This window comes from Hylobates moloch, unplaced genomic scaffold (assembly GCF_009828535.3).
Source record: "Hylobates moloch isolate HMO894 unplaced genomic scaffold, HMol_V3 SCAFFOLD_16, whole genome shotgun sequence".
Taxonomy (NCBI): Eukaryota; Metazoa; Chordata; class Mammalia; order Primates; family Hylobatidae; genus Hylobates; species Hylobates moloch.
In genome coordinates this window covers 71,247,861-71,266,424 of record NW_026652291.1, presented here as the reverse complement: position 1 = coordinate 71,266,424, position 18,564 = coordinate 71,247,861, and the positions used below count along the sequence as shown (strand labels likewise).

At 46.0% G+C, this 18,564-nt stretch overlaps 1 protein-coding gene across 1 annotated transcript in view; it reads left to right on the top strand.

Moving 5' to 3' along the window:
- The window catches only part of EAPP (E2F associated phosphoprotein), a 70,553-nt gene extending 58,792 nt beyond the window's left edge, over nucleotides 1-11,761 (top strand). Inside the window, exon 5 of the mRNA XM_032179991.2 lies at nucleotides 11,562-11,761. The gene's annotated coding sequence lies outside the window, so the exon portion shown is untranslated. The remainder of the gene's footprint in view (nucleotides 1-11,561) is intronic.
- The last annotated feature ends 6,803 nt before the right edge of the window (nucleotides 11,762-18,564 follow it).

The window sequence follows — 18,564 nt, the reverse complement described above, 5'->3', positions numbered from 1 at the left end:
CTGAGTAGCTGGGATTACAGGCACATGCCACCACACCTGGCTCATCCCATGTTAGTTCAAAATGGACCCAACTCATTCTTTTTTTTTTTTTTGAGACGTAATCTCGCTCTGTCCCCCAGGCTGGAGTGCAGTGGCGCGATCTCGGCTCACTGCAAGCTCCGCCTCCCGGGTTCAGGCCATTCTCCTGCCTCGGCCTCATGAGTAGCTGGGACTACAGGTGCCCGCCACCACGCCCAGCTAATTTTTTTTTTGTATTTTTAGTAGAGACAGGGTTTCACCATGGTCTCAATCTCCTGACCTAGTGATCCGCCCTCCTCGGCCTCCCAAAGTGCTGGGATTACAGGTGTGAGCCACCGCGCCCGGCTGACCCAACTCATTCTTTTTTTTTTTTTTTTTTTTGAGACAGAGTCTCGCTTTGTTGCCCAGGCTGGAGTGCAGTGGCGCGATCTCGGCTCAGTGCAACCTCCGCCTCCCAGGTTCAAGCGATTCTCCTGCCTCAGCCTCCCAAGTAGCTGGGACTACAGATGCGTGCCACCACCCCCAGCTAATTTTTTTGTATTTTTAGTAGAGATGGGGTTTCACCATGTTAGGCAGGATGGTCTCGATCTACTGACCGAGATTGTGCTGGGATTACAGGCATGAGCCACTGCGCCCGGCCAACTCATTATTTTCAAAAGTTTGTCCATTGTATGAATGTATCATAATTTATGTAATCCCCTATACTGTACATTTATAGTTGTGGCCTATTTTTTTGCTATTACAAATGTATTAACACAGAGACATTTTTATGTTGTCAACAATTAATATGACAATCTTGCCTCTTGGGCAGAAATGATCTGGTCTGATAAACCCTGCCTGTGGAGCAGATGCCAACCTCTGGGGCTGGCTTTTCAAGACTGGCCACCTGATTTTCTGAATAATAAGGGTTTGGAGGGGCCTCAGGGTGGGTCAGAGGAGAGCTGGAGGCTGAAAAGGCAGATCTTTAGAGGATTTTCCAGGGAAATGCCGCTGAGAGATGTGATGTCCTACCTGTGTTTCTGCCTACCCTGGCACAGCTGCAAAAATCCCTGCATCCTCACTGTGACTGGGTTCCTGGTAGAATCCCCTGAAGGGGTGAGGTTGTGTGTTGAGGTTGGTGCAAGGTGGAACCCGAGTCAGTCTGCAGCCACATCCTGGGTTCCACAAACAATGTTTATGTGCTTTTGGTCACCAGGATGGATTTATTGCCTTAGGGCAGATTCTCAGAAGTGAAATTTCTGGTTCTTATATAGGTTGCCAAATCACACTCTTTCAGGGATTTGCAATCAATTACACCTTTATTAATAGTGATTAAAATCCTCTTCCACCTATAATAACAGTGACTATCGTTTTCACCTTCGCCATTCTGTTAGAATAAAAATAACATCTAATCATTGCTTTAATTTGAATTTCTTGAGTTACTGCTGATGTCAAGCATCTTTTCATGTTTATAAGTTGTATTTATTTCTTCTGTGAAACACTTGTTCATTCATTTCTATTGTCTTTTTTTTTTTTTTTTTTTGGAGTTTCACTCTTGTTGCCCAGACTGGAGTGCAATGGCGCCATCTTGGCTCACTGCAGCCTCCACCTCCTAGGTTCAAGCAATTCTCTTGCCTCAGGCTCCCGAGTAGCTGGGATTATAGACATGCGCCACTAAACCCGGGTAATTTTTTTTTTTAGACGTAATCTTGCTCTGTCGCCTAGGCTGGAGTGCAGTGGTGAGATCTCGGCTCACTGCAACCTCCACCTCCTGGGTTCAAGGGATTCTTCTGCCTCAGCCTCCCGAGTAGCTGGGACTACAGGCGTGTGCTACCACGCCCGGCCAATTTTTGTATTTTTAGTAGAGACGGGGTTTCACTATATTGGTCAGGCTGGTCTCGAACTCCTGACCTCATGATCTGCCCGCCTCAGCCTCCCAAAGTGCTGGGATTACAGGCATACGCCACCATGCCCGGCTAATTTTGCATTTTTAGTAGAGATGGGGTTTCTTCATGTTGGTCAGGCTGGTCTTGAACTCCCGATCTCAGGTGATCTACCCGCCTCGGCCTCCCAAAGTGTTGGGATTACAAGCATGAGCCACGGCGCCCGGCTCTTTTGTCTATTTAAAAGTATAGTTCATCTATTTTTGTTCTTTTCTTAGACTCTTGCTTCTCTCTGCATTTTTTTTTTTTTTTGAGACAAGAGTCTTGCTCTGTCACCCAGGCAGTAGTGCAATGGGGAGATCTAGGCTCACTGCCACCTCCATCTCCTGGGTTCAAGCAATTCTTGTGTCTCAGCCTCCTGAGTAGCTGGGAGTACAGGCATGCTCCACCACACCTGGCAAATTTTGTGTGTGTATGGGTGTGTGTAGTTTTAGTAGAGACGCAGTTTTGCCACGTTGGCCAGGCTGATCTTGAACTCTTGACCTCAGGTGATCCAATAGCGTCAGCCTCCCAAAGTGCTGGGATTACAGGTGTGAACCACCATGGCTGGTTTTTTTTTTTTTTTTTTTTTAGGAGTAAAGTCAACATAAGAAAGATTCTGTAGGAAGACAGAAGGATTTATGCCACTAGTTTATCTTTTCTACTGTTGATTTGTAAGAATTCTTTGTATATTATTAGGAATATTGGAGCCAGATTATTATTATTATTTGCTTGCTGGCCCAAAGTTACTAGCTTGTGTCTCTTTTCTTTTTAATTTATTTTTATTTTTTTATTTGGCTGGAGTGCAGTGGCACGATCTTGGCTCACTGCAACCTCTGCCTCCTGGGTTCAAGTGATTCTCCGGCCTCAGCCTCCTGAGTAGCTGGGACTACAGGGGCATGCCACCACGCCCGGCTAATTTTGTATTTGTGGTAGAGACAGGGTTTCACCATGTTGGTCAGGTTGGTCTCGAACTCCTGACCTCAGGTGATCCGCCCGCCTCAGCCTCCCAAAGTGCTGGCATTATAGGCCTAAAATATATATATACATTTTGAGATGGAGTCTCACTCTGTCACCCAGGCTGGAGTGTAGTGGCGTGATCTCGGCTCACTGCAACCTCTGCCTCCCGGGTTCAAGCAATTCTCCTGCCTCAGCCTCTCAAGTAGCTGGGACTACAGGTGCCTGCCACCACACCTGGATAATTTTTGTATTTTTAGTAGAGACAGGGTTTCACCATATTGGCCAGGCTGGTCTCGAACTCCTGATCTTGTGATCTGCCTGCCTCGGCCTTCTAAAGTGCTGGGATTACAGGCATGAGCCACTGCGCCCGGCCAGGCCTAAAATATTTTTTAAAGAGACAGAAGCAGGCTGGGTGCGGTGGCTCACGCCTGCAATCCCAGCACTTTGGAAGGCCGAGGCTGGCAGATCATCTGAGGTCAGGAGTTCAAGACCAGCCTGACCAACATGACAAAACCCTATCTCTACTAAAAATACAAAAATTAGCCAGTCATGGTGGTGGGTACCTGTAATCACAGCTACTCAGGAGGCTGAGACAGGAGAATCGCTTGAGCTTGTATATGGAGGTTGCCGTGAGCTGAGATTCTACCACTGCACTCCATCCTGCACAACAGAGTGAGACTCTGTCTTAAAAAAAAATTATTTAAATAGCTTTTGGGGTATAAGTGGTTTTCTGTTACATGGATGAATTAAGTAGTGGTGAATTCTGAGATTTTAGTGCACCCGTCACTTGAGTAGTGTACATTGTACCTAATATGTAGTTTTTCATCCCTAGTCCCCCTCCTATCCCCCACTTCTGAGTCTCTAAATTCCATTATGTCACTCTGTATGCTTTTGCGTACTCATAGCTTAGCTCCCACTTATAAGTGAGAACATACTGTTTTTGGTTTTTCACTCCTGTGTTAGCATAATGGCTTAGCATAATGACTCCACCTCCATCCAAGTTGCTGCAAAAGATGTTATTTCTTTTTATGGCTGAGTAATATTCCATGGTGTATATATGCCACATTTTCTTTATCCATTCATTAGTTGATGGGCATTTAGGTTGGTTCCACACCTTTGCAATTGTGAATTGTGCTACTATAAACATATATGTGCAAGTGTCTTTTTCACATAAAGTCTTTTCCTTTGAGTAGATACCCAGTAATGGGATTGCTGGATGGAATGGTAAATCTACTTTTAGCTCTTTAAGGAATCTCCATACTGTTTTCCATAAAGGTTGTACTAAGTTACATTCCCACTAGCAGCATATAAGCATTTCCTTTCCCCTATGTCCATACCAACATTTATTGTTTTTTTGACTTTTTAATAATGGCCATTTTTGCTAGGTGCGGTGGCTCATGCCTGTAATCCCAGCACTTTGGGAGGCTGAGGGGGGCGGATCACCTGAGGTCGGGAGTTCGAGACCAGCCTGACCAACATGGAGAAACCCCGTCTCTACTAAAAATACAAAATTAGCAGGGCATGGGTGGTGCATGCCTGTAATCCCAGCTACTCAGGAGGCTGAGGCAGGAGAATTACTTGAACCTGGGAGGCGGAGGTTGCAGTGAGCCAAGATCATGCCATTGCACTCCAGCCTGGGGCAACAAGAGTGAAACTGTTGCAAAAAATAAATAAATAAATAAAAAGAATGGCCATTTTTGCAGGACTAAGGTGGTATCTCTCTGTGTGGTTTTTTTTGTTTGTTTTTTTTTTGAGACAGAGTCTCACTCTGTCGCCCAGGCTGGAGTGCAGTGTTGCGATCTCGGCTCACTGCAAGCTCTGCCTCTTGGGTTCACGCCGTTCTCCTGCCTCAGCCTCCCGAGTAGCTGGGACTACAGGCACCTGCCACCACGCCTGGCTAATTTTTTGTATTTTTTTAGTAGAGACGGGGTTTCACCATGTTAGCCAGGATGGTCTCGATCTCCTGACCTTGTGATCCACCCACCTCGGCCTCCCAAAGTGCTGGGATTACAGGTGTGAGCCACCGAGCCCGGCCCTCACTGTGGTTTTAATTTGCATTTCCCTAATAATTAGTGATGTTGAACATTTTTTCCTTATGTTTGTTGGCCATTTGTATATCTTCTTTTCAGAAATATCTATTCATAGTCTTTGCCCCACTTTTTGATGGGATTATTTTTTTCTTGCTGGTTTGTTTGTGTTCCTTGTAGATTCTGAATACTAGTCATTTGTTCTATGCATAGTTTGCAAATATTTTCTCCCATTCTGTGGGTTGTCTGTTTACCCTCCTTATTTCTTTTGCTGTGCAGAAGCTTTTTATTTTTTATTTATTTATTTATTTTTGAGATGGAGTCTCACTCTGTCGCCCAGGCTGGAGTGCAGTGGCGCGATCTCGGCTCACTGCAAGCTCCACCTCCCGGGTTCACGCCATTCTCCTGCCTCAGCCTCCCAAGTAGCTGGGACTACAGGCGCCCGCCACCGTGCCCAGCTAATTTTTGTATTTTTTAGTGGAGACGGGGTTTCACCATGTTAGCCAGGATGGTCTCGATCTCCTGACCTCGTGATCCACCTGCCTCGGCCTCCCAAAGTGCTGGGATTACAGGCGTGAGCCACCGCGCCCGGCGTGCAGAAGCTTTTTAGTTTAATTAGGTCTCATTTACTTATTTTTGTTTTCATTGCCTTTGCTTTTGGGGTCTCAGTCATGAATTCTTTGCCTAGGCCAGTGTCTACAAGAATTTTTCCAATGTTGTCTTCTAGAATTTTTATGGTTTCAGGTCTTAGATTCAAGTCTTCGATCCATCTTGAGTTGATTTTTATATAAGGTGAGAGGTAGGGGGAACAGTTTCATTCTTCTACACGTTGGCTTGCCAGTTTTCCCAGCACCATTTATTAAACAGGGTATCCATTCCCCAGTTTATGTTTTTGTATGCTTTGTTGAAGATCAGTTGGCTTTACATAATTGGCGTTATTTCTGGGTTCTCTTTTCAGTTCCGTTGGTCTATGTGGAAGCCAGATTATTTTAATGAATATTCTGCAGTTGATTTCCCTTCTCTGTAATTTTCTTTAGTTTCCTACATTGTGTAATCACATTTAATATATTTTTCAATTATTTCAGTTTGATTTTAGTTTTCTGTTTTTTTGGAGACGGGTTCTCACTCTTTTACCCAGGATGGAACGTAGTAGTGTGATCATAGCTCACTGCAGCCGTGAACTCCTGAGCTCAAGTGATCTTCCTGCCTCAACCTCCCAGTAGCTAGGACTACAGATGTGTGCCACCATGCCTGGCTATTTTTTTTTTTTTTTTTTTTAGTTTTTGTAGGGATAGGGGTCTTGCTTTGTTGCCCAGGCTGGTTTTGAACTCCTGCCTTTGAGCAGTTTTCCTGAAGCACTGGAATTACAGGTGTAAACCATCATGCACAGCCTAAAAGAGGAATTTCTAATGAATCTCTGAAGCTCTTCTTATTGTTTGAATTTTGGGAGAAAGGTTTTTTTCCCTGGCTTACTCTGCTTATCTAAAGACTTTGAAACAACTCTGACATCTTCAAAATGTGTTGACATTTGTTGAATTTCAGCATTAGTAGCTTAGTCTGTTCTCACACTGCTGATAAAGACATACCTGAGACTAGGTAATTTATAAAGGAAAGAGGTTTAATTGACTCACATTTCCACATGACTGGGGAGGTCTCACAATCATGGCTGAAGGCGAATGAAGAGCAAAGTCACGTCTTACATGTCAGCAGGCAAGAGAGAATGAGAACCAAGCGAAAGGGGAAACCCCTTATAAAATCATCTGGTCTCATGAGGCTTATTCACTACTAGGAGAACAGTATGGAAAAAACTGCCCCCATGATTCAATTATCATCTCCCACTGGGCCCTACCCTTGACATATGGAGATTATTACAATTCAAGGTGACATTTGGGTGGAGACACAGCCAAGCCGTATCAGGAGCCAACTACCATGAAGATTTATTTTGGGAGGGTATCAGAGATTCTAATTCCTAGAACTCATTAGATCAATGACACATAATCCAACTTTATTGTACACATAATTCATAAAATTATAATGAGTTAGGGCTGGGCATGGTGGCTCACGCCTGTAATCTCAGCACTTTGGGAGGCCGAGGCTGATGGATCACAAGATCAGGAGTTCAAGACCAGCCTGGCCAACATGGCCAAACCCTGTCTCTACTAAAAATACAAAACACAGCTGGGTGTGGTGGCTGGCACCTATAATCCCAGCTACTCGGGAGGCTGAGTCAGAATTGCTTGAACCTGGGAGCCAAGATAACGTGCTCCAGCCTGGGCGAGAAGAGCAAGACTCTGTCTCAAAACAAAAAACAAAAAACATGAGTTAGGGCAATGTCAGACAATCCAGCCTTTATTGTACATATAATTTCTAAACTTATAATTAGATAATATATAATGTGATATAGAATGATATGGGACATCTGCTCCTAAGTCCCTGGCCTATGTAATACACATTCCAGATGGTACTGAAGTTAAGCAGTAGGAAGCTCAGCATTCCAGCGTCAATGACACAAAACACTAATTTGCTTTAATGACCAGATGTGCAATTTAAGCAAATAGTTGGAAACCACCTCCACTTTAAATTTGTTCGAACTCTTTCAGGACCTTAAATTGATTCAGTTATGTCCAGCTCAAATAGCACAGTCTAAAAACTATTTGATATAATTTTCAGAGTTATAGAAGAGAAGTTATTTTACTTTATCAAATTATTATTTTATAGAATTCTGCCTCATAGTGGACTGCTAATTCATCATCTCTCTCTAAAATAGCCAAATCACCTACATATGAATTTTAAACTTTAGGTAAGCACCCTAAAATTGCTGGTCACCTGTCAAAATGATTCCCTTTTCACAGCAAGTTTCCACGGCAAATTATTTTATATTCTATTCTGTCTGTATCCCCAGAGGTTATTATAAAGTATACAAAGAATGACACAATGGGCATGGACTGATATTTATTTGCAACAGAAAGGAGGCTAACCGTGAAATCACTACTGTATTTGGATGTGGAAATTAGAATGAGTCAGAAAAAGTAGATGTTATGTGAAACTTGTTTAAATAGAGCCTCTAGTTTACATTCATTTGCTAAAGAGATGGGCTGGTTCAAGACTGATGGCATCTGACAGGGCACACTTGGTTCTTGCTCTTGGACATCCCTTCCTCCAAACAGCAGAGCCCCACCCTTCCAGCCAAACACTGCACCTCCAGGCCTTCCACTTCTCACGGCAGCCTCAGTGCCTCAGCCTCCTCAGCCTCTTCTTCAACTACTAGCTTCTTCAACTTCTTCAGCTTCCTCAGCTTTCTCTCACTCCCCAGCCTCCACATCTTTTTGCATCCTTGGAGTCTCAGCCTCTTTGTCTCCTTGTATCCTCAGCCTCCGACTTCTCGAGCCTCGGCTCCTTGGTCTCCCCCGTTCTCATCAGCTTTTGCAGTCTGGACCTCCCTCCCTCAGCCTCCTCTTTGATTTATCTGGGTATTTGAATGAACTCTTTGCATTTATTTCTGATGGGAAGAGGACAAGATCCTGCCACCCTTCTCCTCCCACAGGTCTTTAGATAATGCATTTTGCAAGGAAAATCAAGTTTTCATTTTCCTGAAGATTTGAGGTCAGAGTAGGGACTGATGGTGCTGACAGTAAAGCCCCTATGTGGTGGGATAAAAGCCTTCACTGCCAGCTGCTCATCTAGAAAATCACCTAAAGGACTGGCATCTAGACTGTCAGCTGACATCGGGGTCCTCGTCTACCAGGACATCCTCAATTGCTCCTTGGTTTCTCAGAAGTGACTAGTGAGTAGGCTAGTGCTAAACGAGTGTTAGACATCAGGCCTTGGAGGCCGGGTGCGGCCTCAGCTGGGCGTGGTGGCACGCGCCTATAATCCCAACTACTCATGAGGCTGAGGCAGGAGAATCACTGGAACCCGGGCGGCAGAGGTTGCAGTGAGCCAAGATCGCGCCACTGCACTCAAGCCTGGGTGACAGAGTGAGACTCCGTCTCAAAAAAAAAAAAAAAAAGAAACCAGGCCTTGGGGCCTGGCATACAGTAGCTAAGTGGTTAGCTACTGTATGTATGGTGGTTAGATAAATCTTCTTGGAACTCCTTTATCTTGAATGAAATTACCATATTTAGCCATAGTTCAATGTGTTTACCTTTACACAGAAAATTGCTGAGAGAAACTCCAAATTTGATTCTGCCCCCCGCCACCTCGCTGCCTTTTTTTTTTTTCGAGATGGAGTCTTGCTCTGTTGCCCAAGCTGGAGTGCAGCGGCGTGATCTCGGCTCACTGCAACCACCACCTCCTGGGTTCATGCAATTCTCCTACTTCAGCCTCCTAAGTAGCTGGCATTAAAGGCGCCCACATCACACCCAACTAATTTTTGTATTTTTAGTAGACATGGGGTTTCACCATGTTGGTCAGGCTAGTTTCGAACTCCTGACCTCAAGTGATCTGCCCATTTCGGCCTCCCAAAGTGCTGGGATTACAGGTGTGAGCCACCTTGCCAGCCCGTGCCCCACCCCCACACCCTTTTTTTTTTTTGAGACGGAGTCTCACACTGTTGCCTGGGCTGGAGTGCAGCGGTGTGATCTTGGCTCACTGCAACCTCCGCCTCCCAGATTCAAGCGATTCTCCTGCCTCAGCCTCCCAAGTAGCTGGGATTACAGGTGCCCACCACTATGCCCAGCTAATTTTTTGTATTTTTAGTAGAGGCGGGGTTTCATCATGTTGGCCAGGCTGGTCTTGAACTCCTGAACTTGTGATTTGCCCACCTCGGTATCCCAAAGTGCTGGGATTATAGGCGTGAGCCACCGTGCCCGCCTTTTTTTTGAGATGGAGTCTTGCTGTGTTGCCCAGGCTGGAGTGCAGTGGCACTATCTCAGCTCACTGCAGCCTCCACCTCCCAGGTTCAAGTGATCCTCTTGCCTCGGTCTCCTGAGTAGCTAGGACTACAGGTGCACGCCACCACTAATTTTTGTATTTTTAGTAGAGACGGGGTTTCACCATGTTGGCCAGGCTGGTCTCGGACTCCTGACCTCAAGTGATCCACCTGCCTTGGCCTTCCAAAATGCTGGGATTATAGGCATGAGACCAAGCCTGGATGATTCTGTTCCATTTTGAGGCACATGCATTTGCTGAACTCTTCTTATTCCACAATGAGAGCCTATTTGAGTAAAATACATATAGATGAAATGTTGATAATGTTGATAGTAGTTCTGTTTATTTTCTTTATTTGTGCCTTTCAGTATTTGCTATAATAAAAAATGCATAAAAGTTTCAGCAACCTTTTACCGTGTTTTGAGACATTGTGTAATGTATCTCGAGGGTTTTCTTCGTTTATACTCGAATTTATTAGCCTTGCTTGATCTTTTTCCTCCCTATATCAAGCGACCAGATCAGCACTTTTTCTGCCCTGGGAACCAAATGTCACCCCTGCTTTTCCATCTGCCGGCCCTGGAACCCTCTGGCTTTTCATCTCCTCCTTTTCTTTCTCATTCCCCCACAAACAGTTCCCTCACTGCTCTTGGAATAGCTCAGCTGTGTCCCGGCAGGAGGGACTCAGGCCTAGAACCCAGAGGTTACTGTGGCTGTCAGTCTAGGAATATCATGAACATCTAGCAGGCAGAGGGAATCCCGTATTTTGTGGCCTTCCTGTGTGCACATGTCTCCTACACTGGGCCATGAACTCCTCAAGGGCTGGCTCTGTGCTACCTGCCCTACCACTCCCACAGCCCCTGGCAAAGGTAGGCCCTTAATACAGTTAATATAGTTTTTTTTTTTTTTGAGATGGAGTTTCACTCTTGTTGCCCAGGATGGAGTGCAATGGCACAATCTCTACTCACTGCAACCTCCGCCTCCCAGGTTCAAGCGATTCTCCTGCCTCAGCTTCTCAAGTAGCTAGGATTACAGACGCCCGCCACCATGCCCGGCTAATTTTTGTGTTTTTATTTATTTATTTAGAGAAGGAGTTTCGCTCTTGTTGCCCAGGCTGGAGTGCAGTGTAACGATCTTGGCTCACTGCAACCTTCGCCTCCCAGGTTCAAGCGATTCTCCTGCCTCAGACTCCTGAGTAGCTGGGATTATAGGCTTGTGCCATGATGCCCGGCTAATTTTGTATTTTTTTTTTTAGTAGAGACAGGGTTTCTTCATGTTGGTCAGGCTGGTCTCAAACTCCCGACCTCAGGTGATCCGCCCACCTCGGCCTCCCAAAGTGCTGGGATTATAGGCGTGAGCCACCGAGCCCAGACTAATTTTTGTATTTTTAGTAGAGATGGGGTTTACACCATGTTGGCCAGGCTGGTCTCAAACTCCTGACCTCAGGTGATCTGCCTGCCTCAGCCTCCCAAAGTGCTGGGATTACAGGTGTGAGCCACCGTCTCTGGCCAGTACAGCCTTAAACTTAATTACATCATCATTTCCATAGGCCATATGAATGTATTTCTTTTTAGACCATAGACTCTCTGAGAGCAGAGGTCATGTGACATTGGTCTTTCTGTAACTTGGCACTGGCTCAGCCACTGTATTTTGGGCACAAGGCAGTGGGCAGTAAGTGAAGGGGCTGGTGGAACTACTGGGTAATTGGAACTGAAAAGACAAGTGAAAGCTTTCAGGATACAGACAACATGAAATAGTTTTCTGAAAACCTGTCATTTTTTTCTCATAGGTTGGAAATACTTTTAGTATAGAAGTTTTCTTGGATCTGAAAGTACGAGATGAGCCACGGTTAATAAACAGGGATAGCCAGCGGCAGCAGGTAAGCCACGTTTGGGTGACAATAGTCAGCTCATGCACTTGAGAGTGAGGTTGTATGGGGACATGTCCTAACAAAGGAGGCAGACCTGAGACACTTGGAGGAATGACTTGTTGTCACCCAGGGACAGAAACAAGGGGTGGGGGGAGGAAAAGGGAGGTAAAACCGGTATGCCATTTCTGGCCTGAAAATCAAGGTTTTTTCTGTCATAAACAGGAATAAGAAAGGTGGAAAGAAAAGTTAGTTTGTGGTGCAAGATTAGTTTGTGTCCTTGAACTTCAGTGTCCATTATTAAATAGGAGCCGTACTTGCTCTGCGGAAATGAGATAATGAAAGCACTTTGTAAACTAGGAAGGACCAGATGATTGTAATGTGTTAGTGACAATCGTTATCATTTTAATTATATTTAAATACATCCTGCCAGCAGGTAGAATAAAGACCTGAAGTGCTATTTGGGATCCAAAGGGAGGGCCGAGCCACCTGAGGAAGCAGGCATGAACGGGGAGAGGCAGAGGAGCCAACAGATCTTTAGGAATGCAGAAGGAAATAGGTTTTTTCAAAGGAATCCAAGGAGCAGTGAGAACTCCCGGAGAAGTTTGGATAGTGCATTGTGGTAGAAACCAAGACTGTGGGGAGTTTTTAGAAGGTAGAAATGTTCAGTAGTGGCTGGGCGCGGTGGCTCACGCCTATAATCCCAGCACTTTGGGAGGCCGAGGTGGGCAGATCACCTGAGGTTGGGAGTTCGAGACCTGGCTAACAGGGTGAAACCCTGTCTCTACTAAAAATATAAAATTAGCCAGGCATGGTGGTGCGTTCCTCTAATCCCAACTGCTAGGGAGGCTGAGGCAGGAGAATCGCTTGAACCCAGGAGGCGGAGGTTGCAGTGAGCCGAGATCATGCCATTGCACTCCAGCCTGGGTGACAGAGTGAGACTCCGTCTCAAAAAAAAAAAAAAAAAAAAAAAGAAAAGAAAAAAAAGAAATGTTCAGTAGTGTGAAATGCTGCAGAGAGGCTGAGTAAGAAGATGATTAAACTTCATTGAATTTGGCTTGAAGGAAGTTTTGGTAAACTTGAGGAAATTGTTTCAGTAGGGGGTAGAGAGAGAACCCAGATTTTGTATGTTTTGGAGGGGTGGTTGGACTAGGTTTTAAGGTACCCAACGAGAGGAATGGTGGCCTTAGGTATCACCACAACTGCAGGTACTTCACAGCCAAAAAAAGATAGCTTAATTTTGTAACTCTCATTCCAAAATAGGATTTGGACCAGCAAAGTGGGGAGAAGTAGTTCAAAAGGGGCAGACGGATTAGCTGAGAATGTTTGGAAGGTGCAGGAAAGTAGAAGAGGAGAGAGAGGAGACTCTTGATCTGTGACAGAAAGTGACAAAGTCCAAGAGGAGGGCATAGCTTTACAGATTAGAGATAACTCTTATGAGGCTGGGAGAAAATGTGGGGTGGTAAGTGTAGGGTGGTGATAGTTGTGAGGTAGGGGAGGGCTTGTAAAGGATGTTTGGAGGATCTCAGAGCATTGGGAGAGCACAAGAGAGGCAGAGCAGGAGGGAGGCTGCCCACTGAGTGCAGAGTAAGAGAGAATTGGATAGAAGTGGGCAGTGTAAGAAGAGAGGCTGTGAAACTGTCCTGGAAAAAAATGCTAGATATTTAGCAAATGTTTCTTGTACTATAAAAAGCATACAAAAATTCAAAAACACAAATATCTTTTTTTTTTTTTGTGAGACACAGTTTCACTTTGTTGCCCAGGCTGGAGTGCATTGGCCTGATCTTGGCTTACTGCAACCTCTGCCTCCCAGGTTTAAGCGATTCTTGTGCCTCAGCCTCAAGAGTAGCTGGGACTACGGGTACATGCCACCATTCCTAGATAATTTTTGTATTATTAATAGAGATGGGGTTTCGCCATGCTGGCCAGGCTGGTCTCAAACTCCTGACCTCGAGTGATCCACCTGCCTCAGCCTCCCAAAGTGCTGGGATTATAGGCTCGAGCCACCATGCCCGTCTCAAATATTTATTGTTCATACCCAACTAAAAACTGTTGATTTTCACACAATTCTGAAAATATATAGTAACTAGATCCTTAATAAATGCTGGTTGAATTAAGGTCTACTTATTAGATTTCAGCTAGGCACTGACCTTATTTATGAATACAACTATGTGGCTGTGTGTGTGTGTGTGTGTGTGTGTGTGTGTAAGTTGCTGCAGTTGGCATTCTATTTTTTTATTTTATTTTTTGCATACCCAACTCAGACCTAATTGTGCCAGTAGCTTTGACCAAGGGCTCTGCTTTGAAGAGGTTGGCAGCCCTGGGCTGACGTGCTTTCCTATGCCCCTTCTCCTCTCTGGGCAGAGCGCCTGAGGTTGGGCAGTCTTCATGGGCTATTGGTTGCTTCCATCACCTGCCTCACCTGCTACCTCAGGGCTGAGCTTTGCAAACGCACAAAATGACTTCTTACTAACATGTATTTGAAAGACTGAAAGTGAGTCAAGGTCCTGGTTTGCTGATTAGACAGCAATCAGTGGTTGCCCCATAGTTCTGGAAACCACTTGGGGCCTGCTGGTGTCTGTCCTGATGCTGCTGTAAGTCAGATGTTGAGGTCAGCCTGGCCCACTTTGCCATCAGCAGTACGTTGCTAAGGTACCAATGTTCTGCCTTCCCATTCTGCCCTGGTATTTCCCTCTTCCAGGCACATCCCTGCAACTGAACCCTTCTTGCCAACCCTCTCTCTCTTGCCCCGGACTTCACTTTCCTGTATAAACAAAGACTCCTCTACTGTCACCCTCTTTGGGAACACTCTATCTCTTTCTTTTCCCCTGAACTAAGTCCTCCTGCCACAGAGCTGGGGGTGGGACTGGGGGTGGGGCAGGATTGGCTTTCTTCTTGCTCTCCAGTACTGCCTCCTAACCAAAACCATGTGCCACTGGGCTGTGCCCCCTTCATCCGCCTGTCTCCTGAGTTTTTCTCTTTGCCCACTGAAGACTTTGACATTTGCTTTAGAGACTTTTCCTCTCGACACTTAGTCCTGCCATCATCCTGGACAACTTTATCTTTCCTGTGGTCCTTACTATCCCCTCCACTCCACTTCAGCTGCCTATCCCATGGTCACAACCTGTGCCTGGTCACTGTCTAAGACTGGCCTATTTCTGTACTCCTAAGCTTCAGAAGCACAGCCGTGGCCCTCCTCCTCCAACATAGACTCTCTCCCATGCACCTACTCCTACAGTTTCCAACCTCACACAGCTCTGGACTACTCCACTTTATCTTTTTATCATTTACTTCCCTCTGTGACCTAATTCTCCTAGTCATTATTTCAATTATTCTCTCTCCATCAACCTTCTTGCTTGTTTCTCCATTGTATCCATCCAGCAAACCCTGCCTTGGAGGAAGTCTCCTGATTCAACTTCTCAACACAAGTACTCAGTACTTGTGTATTGTTAGTAAAAAGTGTATGGTTTTTCTGCCTGACAATCCTTAGGCAGCTTTAGGAACCTTCTCCGGTCTCCCTTTTTCTTTTTCATACCCTCCACACTTCAACGTCTTGCTCACTCTCAACAAGAGGCCTTTATTTTTTCACTAAGAAAACTGGTGTTATAAGGTAGGGAGTTCCTTAACTTACTTGTCTGTGTTTATGTCCATCTGGCTCCCATCTTTCCATCTTCCTTCTCTTGGGGAAAGAGCTACCAGTTCCTGTTTATTAAGGCTTTGGATCTGGTCCCCCAGCCCACCATCTTTATCCATATATTTACTCTAAGCCCGTAAACTTGCTTACTCCTTTCCCATCTGAAAATGAAACCGAACCGAAACCCTTGCCACCATTCTATCTCCTTCCCTTCACAGGCAAGCTTCCTGCAAAACTAAGCCTGAATTAACTGTCTTCATTGTTTTACTTCCTGTTCTCTCCTCAGCCTTCTATAATCTGGCTTCTGTCCTATCATCATTCCACAATGAAATGCTGAGTCATCAATCTAGCCCCATGTGGACAAAACAAGTTGGCGCTTCCTTTCCTTATTTTGCTTATCCTCCCTGAGCCATTTGTTCTGCTGGCTGTCCCTTCCTCCGTTAGCTTCTCCTGTATGTCTCTCCTCATTGCTGTCAAATCTCAGGTAGCTCCTTTCCTGTATTGGCTTCCTTTGGACTCTCATTGGCCAAATGCCAGAATCTCTGGGTTTATTCTGTACCCTGCTCTTCCCGTTCTATGTGCTTTCCTTGGGTGACCTCATCTGCTCTTCTGGCTTCAATGACCGCGGACATACTGAAAATTCATATGCCTCTAGTTCCGTTCAGGCTTCACTTCTGAGTTCCAAACCATGTGCTCAATTGTCCCCCGGACACCTCCACTTAAATGTCCCTCAGGTACCTCAGACATAGCTTCATCCTAACAAAATCAATATCTTTTCAGCCAAATGTCTTCCCTCGGATTCTTTGTATTGTCATCATCCGGGATCTCAGCCTCTTTTCCTCATTTCTAGTCAGTCACCAACTTTAGTGAGATGAGGTGGTAGGGCTGGTCTCCAAGAGACACGCAGTGGATTGGGAGCTACTAACAGTGAGGACAACCACCTGGCAGAAATGGTGCTAGGGAGAGGGCCCAGTAAAGGAAGGGTGGCTATGGGTGATGCTTCCAATCGTGGGTAAATTTGACATAGCATCACCAGATGCTGGGGGTAGGTGGAGTTCTCGAGGAAAAAGGAACAGAGCTTGCCCGTGCCTGAACAGGAACAGGGACAGAAAGAAGTCCAAAACAGTTAAATTTGAAAGCAGGAGGGCACGTGTACCTGCATCTCTGAGGGGTAAGGAGGTTTCAAGTGTTTGTGGGTTCTACCTTTGTGATGTCTTCCCAACCTGTTTTTTCCCTCGGTAGCCTCCAGGCTACTACCCACACCCAAGTCTTGTTCCGAAAGCAATTTTTTTTTTTTTTTTAAACGGAGTCTTGCTCTTGTTGCCCAGGCTGGAGTGCAATGGTGCAATCTCGGCTCACTACAACCTCCGCCTCCTGGGTTCAAGCAATTCTCCTGCCTCAGCCTCCCAAATAGTTGGGATTACAGGCACCCACCACCATGCCCGGCTAATTTTTTGTATTTTTAGTAGAGACGGGGTTTTACCATGTTGGCCAGGCTGGTCTGCAACTCCTGACCTCGTGTGATCCACCTGCCTTGGACTCCCAAAGTGCTGGGATTACAGGCGTGAGCCACCGCGCCCAGCCCTGAAAGAAAATCTTATTGAAGTTGTTGGCTCTAGTAACTTTTGGACATCAAGTTAAAAATTTCTTAGTTTCTCAAACAAGGCCCCCCAGAATATGGTCCCTGTTTGCTATCCAGGCCCATCTCTTGCTACTGCATACACATTCTTTTTGCTCCAGCCACATGGAAGTTCTTCCAGTCTTCTAAAAACGTCACAACTTCATCCTTAGAATGTCTGTCTCAACCTCTCTTCCCCAAGCTCATTCATTCTTCCATTTCTGCTTGTCCTTCAACACTCAGTTCAAGCACCATTTCCCAGAAGCCTTTCACAAGCCCAATCTGATTTTGTCTGGGCTATCTTGGTATCCTAAAGGATAGGATCCACAAAAATATCATTTACCACACCTCACTGTAATCCATTAACTTACCCCTCTTCCCCAGTAGACTGGGTACTTTATGAAGGCAGGTCTCAGTCTATCTGGCTTGCTATCCCAATGTCTGGCACTTGATATTACTTACTGTTTTCTTTCTTTTCTTCTCTTCTCTTTTCTCCTCTCTCTCTCTCTCTCTCTCCCTTCTTTCCTTTCTTTTCCTCTGCCACCTAAGGTGGAGTGCAGTGGCACCATCCTGGCTCACTGCAACCTCGACCTCCCGTGCTCGAGCATCCTCCCGCCTCAACCTCCTGAGTAGCTGGGACTACAGGTGCACGCCACCACCCCTGGCTAACTTTTTGTTATTTTTTATTTATTTTTTTTTTGTAGAGACGGGGTTTCACCATGTTGCTCAGGCTGGTCCCGACCTTCTGGACTCAAGCGATCCGCTAGCCTCAGCCTCCCAAAGTGCTTGGATTACAGGCATGAGCCACGGCGCTTGGCTGGCACTTGATACTTTTAATGAATAGTTATTTACCATGAAACTTTTAAAGTTTAAGCAGTAGGCTGTTTAACCTGGAAGACTTTTAACATTTAAACAGCAGGCCATTTAACTGTGGCAGTTCACATGCTACACCAGGGTATGGAGCTCCTGGTGGCCAGTGCAATGTTGCTGGCTCATCTGGCAGTGGGAAAATCTGGGCATCCAGGAGTGCATCTCTAGGAAGTATCACCAGCCCTCACACCAATCTCAAGCTGCCTGTCATCTGCAGAACCCACTAGATCAGAGCGCTTCTGGCCTTGACCCACTTGGTGGTTACCTACAGCCACTAAGAGGTGGGCAGATAGATATTTTTGGTAAGTGGTCTCTGGGTTAGGGAGTGCATGGGTTATGTCCGTCTAGGTGGGTGTGTTTGTGTGTGTGTGCATGGGTGGGGGAAGGGAGGAAGGAGGCCGAATGTGCATCCCTTCTACAAGGACGCCTTTCCAGACCTCCTTATTAGGTGGCGTTCTCCTCCTCACCCTCTCTCAGCCCCTTATTCTCCTCTTACACGGATCACGACTTGATTAATGCTTGTCTCCCAGCTAGGCCGCCAGCTGCACAAGGTAAGGAACCGAAAGCATTCCGGTTCTCCCTGGCAATCCCCCTTCTCAGAAGGATGCCTGAGGCATAACAAGTGTTCCAGAAATATTTCTTCCGCAAGCGCTCTGGGCCAGTCTGGATGGACCGAGCGCCCGCTGGGCTGCGGGGGCCCCGGGACCCCGACCGGCACTGACGCCCCGCCCACCACCAGCCGGCCCGGGCGGGGTGGGGCGCGGCCGGGCGCTCTCGCGGGGACCGTTCTCCGGCTAGCGTGG